Raw genomic sequence first — 17164 nt, forward strand, 5'->3', positions numbered from 1 at the left:
ATTGCCTAATTCGATGATATTTTGTTTAAATCACATAAAGGGAAAGGGGGGATGATAAACGTCAAAATATTGCTAAATTCGATGATTTTTAGTACAAAACAAAATGCAAGAAAACTTGCTTTAAAATGCAATATTATGCGAAATTCTGAGATTTGAAGGCCAAATCACATATCGTGAGAAAACATGAAGTAGTATTGAAATATTGGTATAAACGAATATATTTACGTAAAATCACACTAAATGAAAACCGTGAAAAATGTCACTATATTACCAAATTTGAGGATTTTAACTTCAAATTATAAAGCGAGGTTTCGTATTATTTAGATCCTAGAAAAGACATATTAAAATGCTGTTTCCAATACAAATGATAAAAATCGATGTGTTTTCATTAGAATTAACTAAAATGTTCCTGATTTTCCGTTTATATTACCAATGGAATATGCACACGTAAAACCGCTCTAATCCGGCTGAAACGTCGATATATGCAATACAAAGAGAACTTCTCCCCGTTCAATATCTTACACAGTATTTTAACGAGAAACAAATAGTTGATTGAAAATGAAGTATTTAAGGTTAATTTCTAACCAATTATGTGTTTGCATCATTTTTATCGTATATATAATAAATTAATAACAATAAACTGAAAATTCACAAAAACGTGGAAAAACAGCAAAATATTGCCTAATTCGATGATATTTTGTTTAAATCACATCAAGGAAAATGGGGATGATAAACATCAAACTATTGCGAAATTCGATGATTTTTAGTACAAAACAAAATGCAAGAAAACTTGCTTTAAAATGCAATATTATTCGAAATTCTGATATTTGAAGGTCAAATCACATATCGTGAGAAAACATCAAGTAGTATCGAAATATTGGTATAAACGAATATATTTACGAATATATTTATATCCCTCTCTTAAGATGCTGCATCACAACGTAAAGCCTCTTCATCCCTCTCTTGAACTCCTCCATCCCTCTCATGAGCCTCTGCTTCCCTCTATTGAGCCTTTGCATCACTCTCTTATTTCTCTGCATCCTTCTCTTGAGCCTCTGCATCACCCTCAAGAGTCTCTGCATCCCTCTCTTGAGCATCTGCATACCTCTCTTGAGCGCCTGCATCCCTCTCATGAGCCTTTGTATCCCTCTCTTGAGCCTCTGCATCCCTCTCTTAAGCCTCTGAATCACTCTCTTCAGCCTCTGCATCACTCTCTTGAGCCTCTGCATCCCCTCTCTTAAGCCTCTGCACCACTCTCTTAAGCCTCTCCATCACTCTCTTAAGCTTCTGCATCACTTTCTTGAGCCTCTACATCCCTCTCTTGAGCCTCTGCATCACTCTCGTAAGCCTCTGCATCACTCTCTAGAGCCTCTGCATCCCTCTCTTGATCCTCTGCAACGCTCTCTTCAGACTCTTCATCACTCTCTTAAGCCTCTGCATCCCTCTCTTGAGCCGATGAATCCCTCTCATGAGCCTCTGCATCACTCTCTCGAGCCTCTGCATCACTCTCTTCATCCTCTGCATCCCTCTCTTGAGCATCTGCATCATTCTCTTGGGCCCCTGCATCCCTCTCTTGAGCCTCTGCATCACTCTCTTGAGCCTCTGAATCACCCTCTTTTGCCTCTGCATCCCTAATTTGAGCCCCTGCATCACTCTCTTTAGCCTCTGCATCCCACTCTTAAGCCTCTGCATCACTCTCGTAAGCCTCTGAATCACTCTCGTAAGCCTCTGAATCACTCTCGTGAGCCTCTGCATCCCTCTCTTGAACTCCTGAATCCCTCTCATGAGCCTCTGCATCCCTCTCTTGAGCCTTTGCATCACTCTCTTAAGCTTCTGCATCCCTCTCTTGTGCCTCTGCATCCCTCACTTGAGCCTTTGCTTCCCTCTCTTGAGCCTCTGCATCCCTCTCTTGAGCCCCTGCATCCCTCTCTTGAGCCTCTGCCTCCCTCTCTTAAGCCTTTGCATCACTCTCTTAAGCCCCTGCATCGCGCTCTTGAGCCTCTGAATCCCTCTCTTGAGCCTCTGCATCACTCTCTTGAGCCCCTGCATCCCTCTCTTGAGCCTCTGCATCACTGTCTTGAGCCTCTGCATCACCCTCGTAAGCCTCTACATCACTCTCTTGAACCTCTGCATCCCTCTCTTAAGCCTCTACCTCACTCTCTTAAGCCTCTGCATTACTCTTGTAAGCCTCTGAATCACTCCTTTGAGCCTCTGCTTCCCTCTCTTGAGCCTCTGCATCTCTCTTTTCAGACTCTTCATCCCTATCTTGAGCTTCTACATCACTCTCTTAAGCCTCTGAATCCCTCTCTTGAGGCCTCTGCATAACTCTCTCGAGCCTCTGTGTCACTCTCTTGATCCTCTTGATCACTCGCATAAGCCTCTGAATCACTCTCTTGAGCCTTTGCATCCCTCTATTGAGCCTCTGCATCCTTCTCGTAAGCCTCTGCATCACTCTCTTAAGCCTCTGCATCACTCTCTAGAGCCTCTTTATCACTCTCTTCAGCCTCTGCAGCACTCTCTTGAGCCTCTGCATCATTCTCTTGAGCCTCTGCATCCCTCTCTTAAGCTTCTGCATCACACTCATGAGCCTCTGCATCCCTCTCTTGAACTCCTGCATCCCTCTCATGAGCCTCTGCATCCCTCGCTTGAGCATCTGCATCCCTCTCTTAAGCCTCTGCATCACTCTCTTCAGCCTTTGCATCACTCTTTTAATCTTCTCCATCTCTCTGTTGAGCCTCTGCATCACTCTCGTAAGCCTCTGCATCACTCTTTTGAGCCACTGCATAACTCTCTTGAGTCTCTGCATCACTCTCTTGAGCCTTTGCATCCCTCTCTTGAGAATCTGCATCACTCTCTTCAGCCTCAGCATCCCTCTCTTGAGCCTCTGCATCATTCTCCTAAGCATCTGCATCACTCTCCTGAGCCTCTGCATCAGTCTCCTGAGCCTCTGCATCACTCTCTTGAGCCTCTACATCACTCTCTTGAGCCTCTGCATCACTCTCTTGAGCCTCTGCATAACTCTCTTAAGCCTCTGCATCCCTCTCTTAATCCTCATCATTACTCTCTTGAGCCTCTGCATCACTCTCTTGAGTCTCTACATCACTCTCTTGAGCCTCTGCATCACTCTCTTGAGCCTCTGCATCACTCTCTTAAGCCTCTGCATCCCTCTCTTAATCCTCAACATTATTCTCTTGAGCCTCTACATCATTCTCTTGAGCCTCTGCATTACTCTCATGAGCCTCTGCATCACTCTCTTGAGTGATGCAGAGGCTCATGAGAGAGATGCAGAGGCTTAAGCGAGTGATGCAAAGGCTCATGAGAGGGATGCTAAGGATTTCTAACACATAATTGGTTAGAAATTAACCATAAATACTTTATTTTCAACCAACTATTTGTTTCTCGTTCAAATACTGATTAAGATATTGAAAGGGGAGAAGTTCTGTTTTTATTGCATATATCGACGTTTCAGCCGGATTAGAGCGGTTTTACGTGTACATCTTCAATTGGTAATATAAACGGAAAATCAGGAACATTTTAGTTAATTCTAATGAAAACACATAGATTTTTATCATTTGTATTGGAGACAAAATTTTAATATGTCTTTTCTAGTATTTAAAAATAATAAACCTCGCTTTATAATTTGAAGTTATAATCCTCAAATTTAATAATATAGTGACTTTTTTCACGTTTTTCATGTAGTGTAATTTTACGTATATATATTCGTTTATACCAATATTTCGATACTACTTCATGTTTTCTCATGATATGTGATTTGACCTTCAAATCTCAGAATTTTGAATAATATTGCATTTTAAAGCAAGTTTTCTTGCATTTTGTTTTGTACTAAAAGTCATCGAATTTAGCAATATTTTGACGTTTATCATCCCCCTTTTCCTTTATGTGATTTAAACAAAATATCATCGAATTAGGCAATATTTTGCCGTTTTTCAAGGTTTTTGTGAATTTTCAGTTTATTATTATTAATTTATTATATATACAATAAAAATGATGCAAACACATAATTGGTTAGAAATTAACCTTAAATACTTCATTTTCAATCAACTATTTGTTTCTCGTTAAAATACTGTGTAAGATATTGAAAGGGGAGAAGTTCTGTTTTTATTGCACATATCGACGTTTCAGCCGGATTAGAGCGGTTTTACGTGTGCATATTCCATTGGTAATATAAACGGAAAATCAGGAACATTTTAGTTAATTCTAATGAAAACACGTCGATTTTTATCATTTGTATTGGAAACAACATTTTAATATGTCTTTTCTAGGATCTAAATAATACGAAACCTCGCTTTATAATTTGAAGTTAAAATCCTCAAATTTGGTAATATAGTGACTTTTTTCACGTTTTTCATGTAGTGTGATTTTACGTAAATATATTCGTTTATACCAATATTTCAATACTACTTCATGTTTTCTCACGATATGTGATTTGGCCTTCAAATCTCAGAATTTCGCATAATATTGCATTTTAAAGCAAGTTTTCTTGCATTTTGTTTTGTACTAAAAATCATCGAATTTAGCAATATTTTGACGTTTATCATCCCCCTTTTCCCTTTATGTGATTTAAACAAAATATCATCGAATTAGGCAATATTTTGCCGTGTTTTCCACGTTTTTGTGAATTTTCAGTTTATTGTTATTAATTTATTATATATACGATAAAAATGATGCAAACACATAATTGGTTAGAAATTAACCATAAATACTTCATTTTCAACCAACTATTTGTTTCTCGTTAAAATACTGTATAAGATATTGAAAGGGGAGAAGTTCTGTTTTTATTGCATATATCGACGTTTCAGCCGGATTAGAGCGGTTTTACGTGTGCATATTCCATTGGTAATATAAACGGAAAATCAGAAACATTTTAGTTAATTCTAATGAAAACACATCGATTTTTATCATTTGTATTGGAAACAACATTTTAATATGTCTTTTCCAGGATCTCTATAATACGAAACCTCGCTTTATAATTTGAAGTTAAAATCCTCAAATTTGGTAATATAGTGACTTTTTTCACGTTTTTCATGTTGTGTGATTTTACGTAAATATATTCGTTTATACCAATATTTCGATACTACTAGATGTTTTCTCACGATATGTGATTTGGCCTTCAAATATCAGAATTTCGAATAATATTGCATTTTAAAGCAAGTTTTCTTGCCTTTTGTTTTGTACTAAAAATCATCGAATTTAGCAATAGTTTGATGTTTATCATCCCCATTTTCCTTGATGTGATTTAAACAAATAATCATCGAATTAGGCAATATTTTGCTGTTTTTCCCTGTTTTTGTGAATTTTCAGTTTATTGTTATTAATTTATTATATATACGATAAAAATGATGCAAACACATAATTGGTTAGAAATTAACCTTAAATACTTCATTTTCAATCAACTATTTGTTTCTCGTTCAAATACTGTATAAGATATTGAAAGGGGAGAAGTTCTGTTTGAAAAGTTCTAAATGAAAACCGTGAAAAATGTCACTATATTACCAAATTTGAGGATTTTAACTTCAAATTATAAAGCGAGGTTTCGTATTATTTAGATCCTAGAAAAGACATATTAAAATGCTGTTTCCAATACAAATGATAAAAATCGATGTGTTTTCATTAGAATTAACTAAAATGTTCCTGATTTTCCGTTTATATTACCAATGGAATATGCACACGTAAAACCGCTCTAATCCGGCTGAAACGTCGATATATGCAATACAAAGAGAACTTCTCCCCGTTCAATATCTTACACAGTATTTTAACGAGAAACAAATAGTTGATTGAAAATGAAGTATTTAAGGTTAATTTCTAACCAATTATGTGTTTGCATCATTTTTATCGTATATATAATAAATTAATAACAATAAACTGAAAATTCACAAAAACGTGGAAAAACAGCAAAATATTGCCTAATTCGATGATATTTTGTTTAAATCACATCAAGGAAAATGGGGATGATAAACATCAAACTATTGCGAAATTCGATGATTTTTAGTACAAAACAAAATGCAAGAAAACTTGCTTTAAAATGCAATATTATTCGAAATTCTGATATTTGAAGGTCAAATCACATATCGTGAGAAAACATCAAGTAGTATCGAAATATTGGTATAAACGAATATATTTACGAATATATTTATATCCCTCTCTTAAGATGCTGCATCACAACGTAAAGCCTCTTCATCCCTCTCTTGAACTCCTCCATCCCTCTCATGAGCCTCTGCTTCCCTCTATTGAGCCTTTGCATCACTCTCTTATTTCTCTGCATCCTTCTCTTGAGCCTCTGCATCACTCTCAAGAGTCTCTGCATCCCTCTCTTGAGCATCTGCATACCTCTCTTGAGCGCCTGCATCCCTCTCATGAGCCTTTGTATCCCTCTCTTGAGCCTCTGCATCCCTCTCTTAAGCCTCTGAATCACTCTCTTCAGCCTCTGCATCACTCTCTTGAGCCTCTGCATCCACTCTCTTAAGCCTCTGCACCACTCTCTTAAGCCTCTCCATCACTCTCTTAAGCTTCTGCATCACTTTCTTGAGCCTCTACATCCCTCTCTTGAGCCTCTGCATCACTCTCGTAAGCCTCTGCATCACTCTCTAGAGCCTCTGCATCCCTCTCTTGATCCTCTGCAACGCTCTCTTCAGACTCTTCATCACTCTCTTAAGCCTCTGCATCCCTCTCTTGAGCCGATGAATCCCTCTCATGAGCCTCTGCATCACTCTCTCGAGCCTCTGCATCACTCTCTTCATCCTCTGCATCCCTCTCTTGAGCATCTGCATCATTCTCTTGGGCCCCTGCATCCCTCTCTTGAGCCTCTGCATCACTCTCTTGAGCCTCTGAATCACCCTCTTTTGCCTCTGCATCCCTACTTTGAGCCCCTGCATCACTCTCTTTAGCCTCTGCATCCCACTCTTAAGCCTCTGCATCACTCTCGTAAGCCTCTGAATCACTCTCGTAAGCCTCTGAATCACTCTCGTGAGCCTCTGCATCCCTCTCTTGAACTCCTGAATCCCTCTCATGAGCCTCTGCATCCCTCTCTTGAGCCTTTGCATCACTCTCTTAAGCTTCTGCATCCCTCTCTTGTGCCTCTGCATCCCTCACTTGAGCCTTTGCTTCCCTCTCTTGAGCCTCTGCATCCCTCTCTTGAGCCCCTGCATCCCTCTCTTGAGCCTCTGCCTCCCTCTCTTAAGCCTTTGCATCACTCTCTTAAGCCCCTGCATCGCGCTCTTGAGCCTCTGAATCCCTCTCTTGAGCCTCTGCATCACTCTCTTGAGCCCCTGCATCCCTCTCTTGAGCCTCTGCATCACTGTCTTGAGCCTCTGCATCACCCTCGTAAGCCTCTACATCACTCTCTTGAACCTCTGCATCCCTCTCTTAAGCCTCTACCTCACTCTCTTAAGCCTCTGCATTACTCTTGTAAGCCTCTGAATCACTCCTTTGAGCCTCTGCTTCCCTCTCTTGAGCCTCTGCATCTCTCTTTTCAGACTCTTCATCCCTATCTTGAGCTTCTACATCACTCTCTTAAGCCTCTGAATCCCTCTCTTGAGGCCTCTGCATAACTCTCTCGAGCCTCTGTGTCACTCTCTTGATCCTCTTGATCACTCGCATAAGCCTCTGAATCACTCTCTTGAGCCTTTGCATCCCTCTATTGAGCCTCTGCATCCTTCTCGTAAGCCTCTGCATCACTCTCTTAAGCCTCTGCATCACTCTCTAGAGCCTCTTTATCACTCTCTTCAGCCTCTGCAGCACTCTCTTGAGCCTCTGCATCATTCTCTTGAGCCTCTGCATCCCTCTCTTAAGCTTCTGCATCACACTCATGAGCCTCTGCATCCCTCTCTTGAACTCCTGCATCCCTCTCATGAGCCTCTGCATCCCTCTCTTGAGCATCTGCATCCCTCTCTTAAGCCTCTGCATCACTCTCTTCAGCCTTTGCATCACTCTTTTAATCTTCTCCATCTCTCTGTTGAGCCTCTGCATCACTCTCGTAAGCCTCTGCATCACTCTTTTGAGCCACTGCATAACTCTCTTGAGTCTCTGCATCACTCTCTTGAGCCTTTGCATCCCTCTCTTGAGAATCTGCATCACTCTCTTCAGCCTCAGCATCCCTCTCTTGAGCCTCTGCATCATTCTCCTAAGCATCTGCATCACTCTCCTGAGCCTCTGCATCAGTCTCCTGAGCCTCTGCATCACTCTCTTGAGCCTCTACATCACTCTCTTGAGCCTCTGCATCACTCTCTTGAGCCTCTGCATAACTCTCTTAAGCCTCTGCATCCCTCTCTTAATCCTCATCATTACTCTCTTGAGCCTCTGCATCACTCTCTTGAGTCTCTACATCACTCTCTTGAGCCTCTGCATCACTCTCTTGAGCCTCTGCATCACTCTCTTAAGCCTCTGCATCCCTCTCTTAATCCTCAACATTACTCTCTTGAGCCTCTACATCATTCTCTTGAGCCTCTGCATTACTCTCATGAGCCTCTGCATCACTCTCTTGAGTGATGCAGAGGCTCATGAGAGAGATGCAGAGGCTTAAGCGAGTGATGCAAAGGCTCATGAGAGGGATGCTAAGGATTTCTAACACATAATTGGTTTGAAATTAACCATAAATACTTTATTTTCAACCAACTATTTGTTTCTCGTTCAAATACTGATTAAGATATTGAAAGGGGAGAAGTTCTGTTTTTATTGCATATATCGACGTTTCAGCCGGATTAGAGCGGTTTTACGTGTACATCTTCAATTGGTAATATAAACGGAAAATCAGGAACATTTTAGTTAATTCTAATGAAAACACATAGATTTTTATCATTTGTATTGGAGACAAAATTTTAATATGTCTTTTCTAGGATTTAAAAATAAGAAACCTCGCTTTATAATTTGAAGTTAAAATCCTCAAATTTAATAATATAGTGACTTTTTTCACGTTTTTCATGTAGTGTAATTTTACGTATATATATTCGTTTATACCAATATTTCGATACTACTTCATGTTTTCTCATGATATGTGATTTGACCTTCAAATCTCAGAATTTTGAATAATATTGCATTTTAAAGCAAGTTTTCTTGCATTTTGTTTTGTACTAAAAGTCATCGAATTTAGCAATATTTTGACGTTTATCATCCCCCTTTTCCTTTATGTGATTTAAACAAAATATCATCGAATTAGGCAATATTTTGCCGTTTTTCAAGGTTTTTGTGAATTTTCAGTTTATTAGTATTAATTTATTATATATACAATAAAAATGATGCAAACACATAATTGGTTAGAAATTAACCTTAAATACTTCATTTTCAATCAACTATTTGTTTCTCGTTAAAATACTGTGTAAGATATTGAAAGGGGAGAAGTTCTGTTTTTATTGCACATATCGACGTTTCAGCCGGATTAGAGCGGTTTTACGTGTGCATATTCCATTGGTAATATAAACGGAAAATCAGGAACATTTTAGTTAATTCTAATGAAAACACATCAATATTTATCATTTGTATTAGAAACAACATTTTAATATGTCTTTTCTAGGATCTAAATAATACGAAACCTCGCTTTATAATTTGAAGTTAAAATCCTCAAATTTGGTAATATAGTGACTTTTTTAACGTTTTTCATGTATTGTGATTTTACTTAAATATATTCGTTTATACCAATATTTTGATACTACTTCATGTTTTCTCACGATATGTGATTTGACCTTCAAATCTCAGAATTTCGAATAATATTGCATTTTAAAGCAAGTTTTCTTGCATTTTGTTTTGTACTAAAAATCATCGAATTTCGCAATAGTTTGATGTTTATCATCCCCATTTTCCTTGATGTGATTTAAACAAAATATCATCGAATTAGGCAATATTTTGCTGTTTTTCCCTGTTTTTGTGAATTTTCAGTTTATTGTTATTAATTTATTATATATACGATAAAAATGATGCAAACACATAATTGGTAAGAAATTAACGGTAAATACTTCATTTTCAATCAACTATTTGTTTCTCGTTAAAATACTGTGTAAGATATTGAAAGGGGAGAAGTTCTGTTTTTATTTCATATATCGACGTTTCAGCCGGATTAGAGCGGTTTTACGTGTGCATATTCCATTGGTAATATAAACGGAAAATCAGGAACATTTTAGTTAATTCTAATGAAAACACATCGATTTTTATCATTTTTATTGGAAACAGCATTTTAATATGTCTTTTCTAGGATCTAAATAATACGAAACCTCGCTTTATAATTTGAAGTTAAAATCCTCAAATTTGGAAATATAGTGACTTTTTTCACGTTTTCCATATAGTGTGAGTTTACGTTAATATATTCGTTTATACCAATATTTCGATACTACTTCATGTTTTCTCACGATATGTGATTTGACCTTCAAATCTCAGAATTTCGAATAATATTGCATTTTAAAGCAAGTTTTCTTGCATTTTGTTTTGTACTAAAAATCCTAGAATTTGGCAATAGTTTGATGTTTATCATCTCCATTTTCCTAGATGTGATTTAAACAAAATATCATCGAATTAGGTAATATTTTGCCGTTTTTCCACGTTTTTGTAAATTTTCAGTTTATTGGTATTAGTTCATTATATATACGATAAAAATGATGCAAACACATAATTGGTTAGAAATTAACCATAAATACTTCATTTTCAACCAACTATTTGTTTCTCGTTAAAATACTGTATAAGATATTGAAAAGAGAGAAGTTCTGTTCTTATTGCATATATCGACGTTTCAGCCGGATTAGAGCGGTTTTACGTGTACATCTTCCATTGATAATATAAACGGAAAATCAGGAACATTTTAGTTAATTCTAATGAAAACACGTCGATTTTTATCATTTGTATTGGAAACAACATTTTAATATGTCTTTTCTAGGATCTAAATAATACGAAACCTCGCTTTATAATTTGAAGTTAAAATCCTCAAATTTGGTAATATAGTGACTTTTTTCACGTTTTTCATGTAGTGTGATTTTACGTAAATATATTCGTTTATACCAATATTTCAATACTACTTCATGTTTTCTCACGATATGTGATTTGGCCTTCAAATCTCAGAATTTCGCATAATATTGCATTTTAAAGCAAGTTTTCTTGCATTTTGTTTTGTACTAAAAATCATCGAATTTAGCAATATTTTGACGTTTATCATCCCCCTTTTCCCTTTATGTGATTTAAACAAAATATCATCGAATTAGGCAATATTTTGCCGTGTTTTCCACGTTTTTGTGAATTTTCAGTTTATTGTTATTAATTTATTATATATACGATAAAAATGATGCAAACACATAATTGGTTAGAAATTAACCATAAATACTTCATTTTCAACCAACTATTTGTTTCTCGTTAAAATACTGTATAAGATATTGAAAGGGGAGAAGTTCTGTTTTTATTGCATATATAGACGTTTCAGCCGGATTAGAGCGGTTTTACATGTGCATATTCCATTGGTGATATAAACGGAAAATCAGCAACATTTTAGTTATTTCTAATGAAAACACATCGATTTTTAACATTTGTATTGGAAACAACATTTTAATGTCTTTTCTAGGATCTAAATAATACGAAACCTCGCTTTATAATTTCAAGTTAAAATCCTCAAATTTGGTGATATAGTGACTTTTTTCACGTTTTTCATATGGTGTGATTTTACGTAAATATATTCGTTTATACCAATATTTCGATACTACTAGATGTTTTCTCACGATATGTGATTTGGCCTTCAAATATCAGAATTTCGCATAATATTGCATTTTATAGCAAGTTTTCTTGCATTTTGTTTTGTACTAAAAATAATCTAATTTAGCAATATTTTGACGTTTATCATCCCCCTTTCCCTTTATGTGATTTAAACAAAATATCATCGAATCAGGCAATATTTTGCTGTTTTTCCACGTTTTTGTGAATTTTCAGTTTATTGTTATTAATTTATTATATATACGATAAAAATGATGCAAACACATGATTGGTTAGAAATTAACCTTAAATACTTCATATTCAATCAACTATTTGTTTCTCGTTAAAATACTGTGTAAGATATAGAAAGGGGAGAAGTTCTGTTTTTATTGCATATATCGACGTTTCAGCCGGATTAGAGCGGTTTTACGTGTGCATATTCCATTGGTAATATAAACGGAAAATCAGAAACATTTTAGTTAATTCTAATGAAAACACATCGATTTTTATCATTTGTATTGGAAACAACATTTTAATATGTCTTTTCCAGGATCTCTATAATACGAAACCTCGCTTTATAATTTGAAGTTAAAATCCTCAAATTTGGTAATATAATGACTTTTTTCACGTTTTTCATGTTGTGTGATTTTACGTAAATATATTCGTTTATACCAATATTTCGATACTACTAGATGTTTTCTCACGATATGTGATTTGGCCTTCAAATATCAGAATTTCGAATAATATTGCATTTTAAAGCAAGTTTTCTTGCATTTTGTTTTGTACTAAAAATCATCGAATTTAGCAATAGTTTGATGTTTATCATCCCCATTTTCCTTGATGTGATTTAAACAAATAATCATCGAATTAGGCAATATTTTGCTGTTTTTCCCTGTTTTTGTGAATTTTCAGTTTATTGTTATTAATTTATTATATATACGATAAAAATGATGCAAACACATAATTGGTTAGAAATTAACCTTAAATACTTCATTTTCAATCAACTATTTGTTTCTCGTTCAAATACTGTATAAGATATTGAAAGGGGAGAAGTTCTGTTTTTATTGCATATATCGACGTTTCAGGCGGATTAAAGCGGTTTTACGTGTGCATATTCCATTGGTAATATAAACGGAAAATCAGGAACATTTTAGTTAATTCTAATGAAAACACATCGATTTTTATCATTTTTATTGGAAACAGCATTTTAATATATCTTTTCTAGGATCTAAATAATACGAAACCTCGCTTTATAATTTGAAGTTAAAATCCTCAAATTTGGAAATATAGTGACTTTTTTCACGTTTTCCATATAGTGTGAGTTTACGTAAATATATTCGTTTATACCAATATTTCGATACTACTTCATGATTTCTCACGATATGTGATTTGACCTTCAAATCTCAGAATTTCGAATAATATTGCATTTTAAAGCAAGTATTCTTGCATTTTGTTTTGTACTAAAAATCCTAGAATTTGGCAATAGTTTGATGTTTATCATCTCCATTTTCCTGGATGTGATTTAAACAAAATATCATCGAATTAGGTAATATTTTGCCGTTTTTCCACGTTTTTGTAAATTTTCAGTTTATTGGTATTAGTTCATTATATATACGATAAAAATGATGCAAACACATAATTGGTTAGAAATTAACCATAAATACTTCATTTTCAACCAACTATTTGTTTCTCGTTAAAATACTGTATAAGATATTGAAAAGAGAGAAGTTCTGTTCTTATTGCATATATCGACGTTTCAGCCGGATTAGAGCGGTTTTACGTGTACATCTTCCATTGATAATATAAACGGAAAATCAGGAACATTTTAGTTAATTCTAATGAAAACACGTCGATTTTTATCATTTGTATTGGAAACAACATTTTAATATGTCTTTTCTAGGATCTAAATAATACGAAACCTCGCTTTATTATTTGAAGTTAAAATCCTCAAATTTGGTAATATAGTGACTTTTTTCACGTTTTTCATGTTGTATGATTTTACGTAAATATATTCGTGTATACCAATATTTCGATACTACTTCATGTTTTCTCACGATATGTGATTTGACCTTCAAATCTCAGAATTTCGAATAATATTGCATTTTAAAGCAAGTTTTCTTGCATTTTGTTTTGTACTAAAAATCATCGAATTTAGCAATAGTTTGATGTTTATCATCCCCATTTTCCTTGATGTGATTTAAACAAAATATCATCGAATTAGGCAATATTTTGCTGTTTTTCCCTTGTTTTATGAATTTTCAGTTTATTGTTATTAATTTATTATATATACGATAAAAATGATGCAAACACATAATTGGTTAGAAATTAACCTTAAATACTTCATTTTCAATCAACTATTTGTTTCTCGTTCAAATACTGTATAAGATATTGAAAGGGGAGAAGTTCTGTTTTTATTGCATATATCGACGTTTCAGGCGGATTAAAGCGGTTTTACGTGTGCATAGTCCATTGGTAATATAAACGGAAAATCAGGAACATTTTAGTTAATTCTAATGAAAACACATCGATTTTTATCATTTTTATTGGAAACAGCATTTTAATATGTCTTTTCTAGGATCTAAATAATACGAAACCTCGCTTTATAATTTGAAGTTAAAATCCTCAAATTTGGAAATATAGTGACTTTTTTCACGTTTTCCATATAGTGTGAGTTTACGTAAATATATTCGTTTATACCAATATTTCGATACTACTTCATGTTTTCTCACGATATGTGATTTGACCTTCAAATCTCAGAATTTCGAATAATATTGCATTTTAAAGCAAGTTTTCTTGCATTTTGTTTTGTACTAAAAATCCTAGAATTTGGCAATAGTTTGATGTTTATCATCTCCATTTTCCTGGATGTGATTTAAACAAAATATCATCGAATTAGGTAATATTTTGCCGTTTTTCCACGTTTTTGTAAATTTTCAGTTTATTGGTATTAGTTCATTATATATACGATAAAAATGATGCAAACACATAATTGGTTAGAAATTAACCATAAATACTTCATTTTCAACCAACTATTTGTTTCTCGTTAAAATACTGTATAAGATATTGAAAAGAGAGAAGTTCTGTTCTTATTGCATATATCGACGTTTCAGCCGGATTAGAGCGGTTTTACGTGTACATCTTCCATTGATAATATAAACGGAAAATCAGGAACATTTTAGTTAATTCTAATGAAAACACGTCGATTTTTATCATTTGTATTGGAAACAACATTTTAATATGTCTTTTCTAGGATCTAAATAATACGAAACCTCGCTTTATAATTTGAAGTTAAAATCCTCAAATTTGGTAATATAGTGACTTTTTTCACGTTTTTCATGTAGTGTGATTTTACGTAAATATATTCGTTTATACCAATATTTCAATACTACTTCATGTTTTCTCACGATATGTGATTTGGCCTTCAAATCTCAGAATTTCGCATAATATTGCATTTTAAAGCAAGTTTTCTTGCATTTTGTTTTGTACTAAAAATCATCGAATTTAGCAATATTTTGACGTTTATCATCCCCCTTTTCCCTTTATGTGATTTAAACAAAATATCATCGAATTAGGCAATATTTTGCCGTGTTTTCCACGTTTTTGTGAATTTTCAGTTTATTGTTATTAATTTATTATATATACGATAAAAATGATGCAAACACATAATTGGTTAGAAATTAACCATAAATACTTCATTTTCAACCAACTATTTGTTTCTCGTTAAAATACTGTATAAGATATTGAAAGGGGAGAAGTTCTGTTTTTATTGCATATATAGACGTTTCAGCCGGATTAGAGCGGTTTTACATGTGCATATTCCATTGGTGATATAAACGGAAAATCAGCAACATTTTAGTTATTTCTAATGAAAACACATCGATTTTTAACATTTGTATTGGAAACAACATTTTAATGTCTTTTCTAGGATCTAAATAATACGAAACCTCGCTTTATAATTTCAAGTTAAAATCCTCAAATTTGGTGATATAGTGACTTTTTTCACGTTTTTCATATGGTGTGATTTTACGTAAATATATTCGTTTATACCAATATTTCGATACTACTAGATGTTTTCTCACGATATGTGATTTGGCCTTCAAATATCAGAATTTCGCATAATATTGCATTTTATAGCAAGTTTTCTTGCATTTTGTTTTGTACTAAAAATAATCTAATTTAGCAATATTTTGACGTTTATCATCCCCCTTTCCCTTTATGTGATTTAAACAAAATATCATCGAATCAGGCAATATTTTGCTGTTTTTCCACGTTTTTGTGAATTTTCAGTTTATTGTTATTAATTTATTATATATACGATAAAAATGATGCAAACACATGATTGGTTAGAAATTAACCTTAAATACTTCATATTCAATCAACTATTTGTTTCTCGTTAAAATACTGTGTAAGATATAGAAAGGGGAGAAGTTCTGTTTTTATTGCATATATCGACGTTTCAGCCGGATTAGAGCGGTTTTACGTGTGCATATTCCATTGGTAATATAAACGGAAAATCAGAAACATTTTAGTTAATTCTAATGAAAACACATCGATTTTTATCATTTGTATTGGAAACAACATTTTAATATGTCTTTTCCAGGATCTCTATAATACGAAACCTCGCTTTATAATTTGAAGTTAAAATCCTCAAATTTGGTAATATAATGACTTTTTTCACGTTTTTCATGTTGTGTGATTTTACGTAAATATATTCGTTTATACCAATATTTCGATACTACTAGATGTTTTCTCACGATATGTGATTTGGCCTTCAAATATCAGAATTTCGAATAATATTGCATTTTAAAGCAAGTTTTCTTGCATTTTGTTTTGTACTAAAAATCATCGAATTTAGCAATAGTTTGATGTTTATCATCCCCATTTTCCTTGATGTGATTTAAACAAATAATCATCGAATTAGGCAATATTTTGCTGTTTTTCCCTGTTTTTGTGAATTTTCAGTTTATTGTTATTAATTTATTATATATACGATAAAAATGATGCAAACACATAATTGGTTAGAAATTAACCTTAAATACTTCATTTTCAATCAACTATTTGTTTCTCGTTCAAATACTGTATAAGATATTGAAAGGGGAGAAGTTCTGTTTTTATTGCATATATCGACGTTTCAGGCGGATTAAAGCGGTTTTACGTGTGCATATTCCATTGGTAATATAAACGGAAAATCAGGAACATTTTAGTTAATTCTAATGAAAACACATCGATTTTTATCATTTTTATTGGAAACAGCATTTTAATATATCTTTTCTAGGATCTAAATAATACGAAACCTCGCTTTATAATTTGAAGTTAAAATCCTCAAATTTGGAAATATAGTGACTTTTTTCACGTTTTCCATATAGTGTGAGTTTACGTAAATATATTCGTTTATACCAATATTTCGATACTACTTCATGATTTCTCACGATATGTGATTTGACCTTCAAATCTCAGAATTTCGAATAATATTGCATTTTAAAGCAAG

Source organism: Procambarus clarkii, chromosome 42 (genome assembly GCF_040958095.1).
Source record: "Procambarus clarkii isolate CNS0578487 chromosome 42, FALCON_Pclarkii_2.0, whole genome shotgun sequence".
Classification (NCBI taxonomy): domain Eukaryota; kingdom Metazoa; phylum Arthropoda; class Malacostraca; order Decapoda; family Cambaridae; genus Procambarus; species Procambarus clarkii.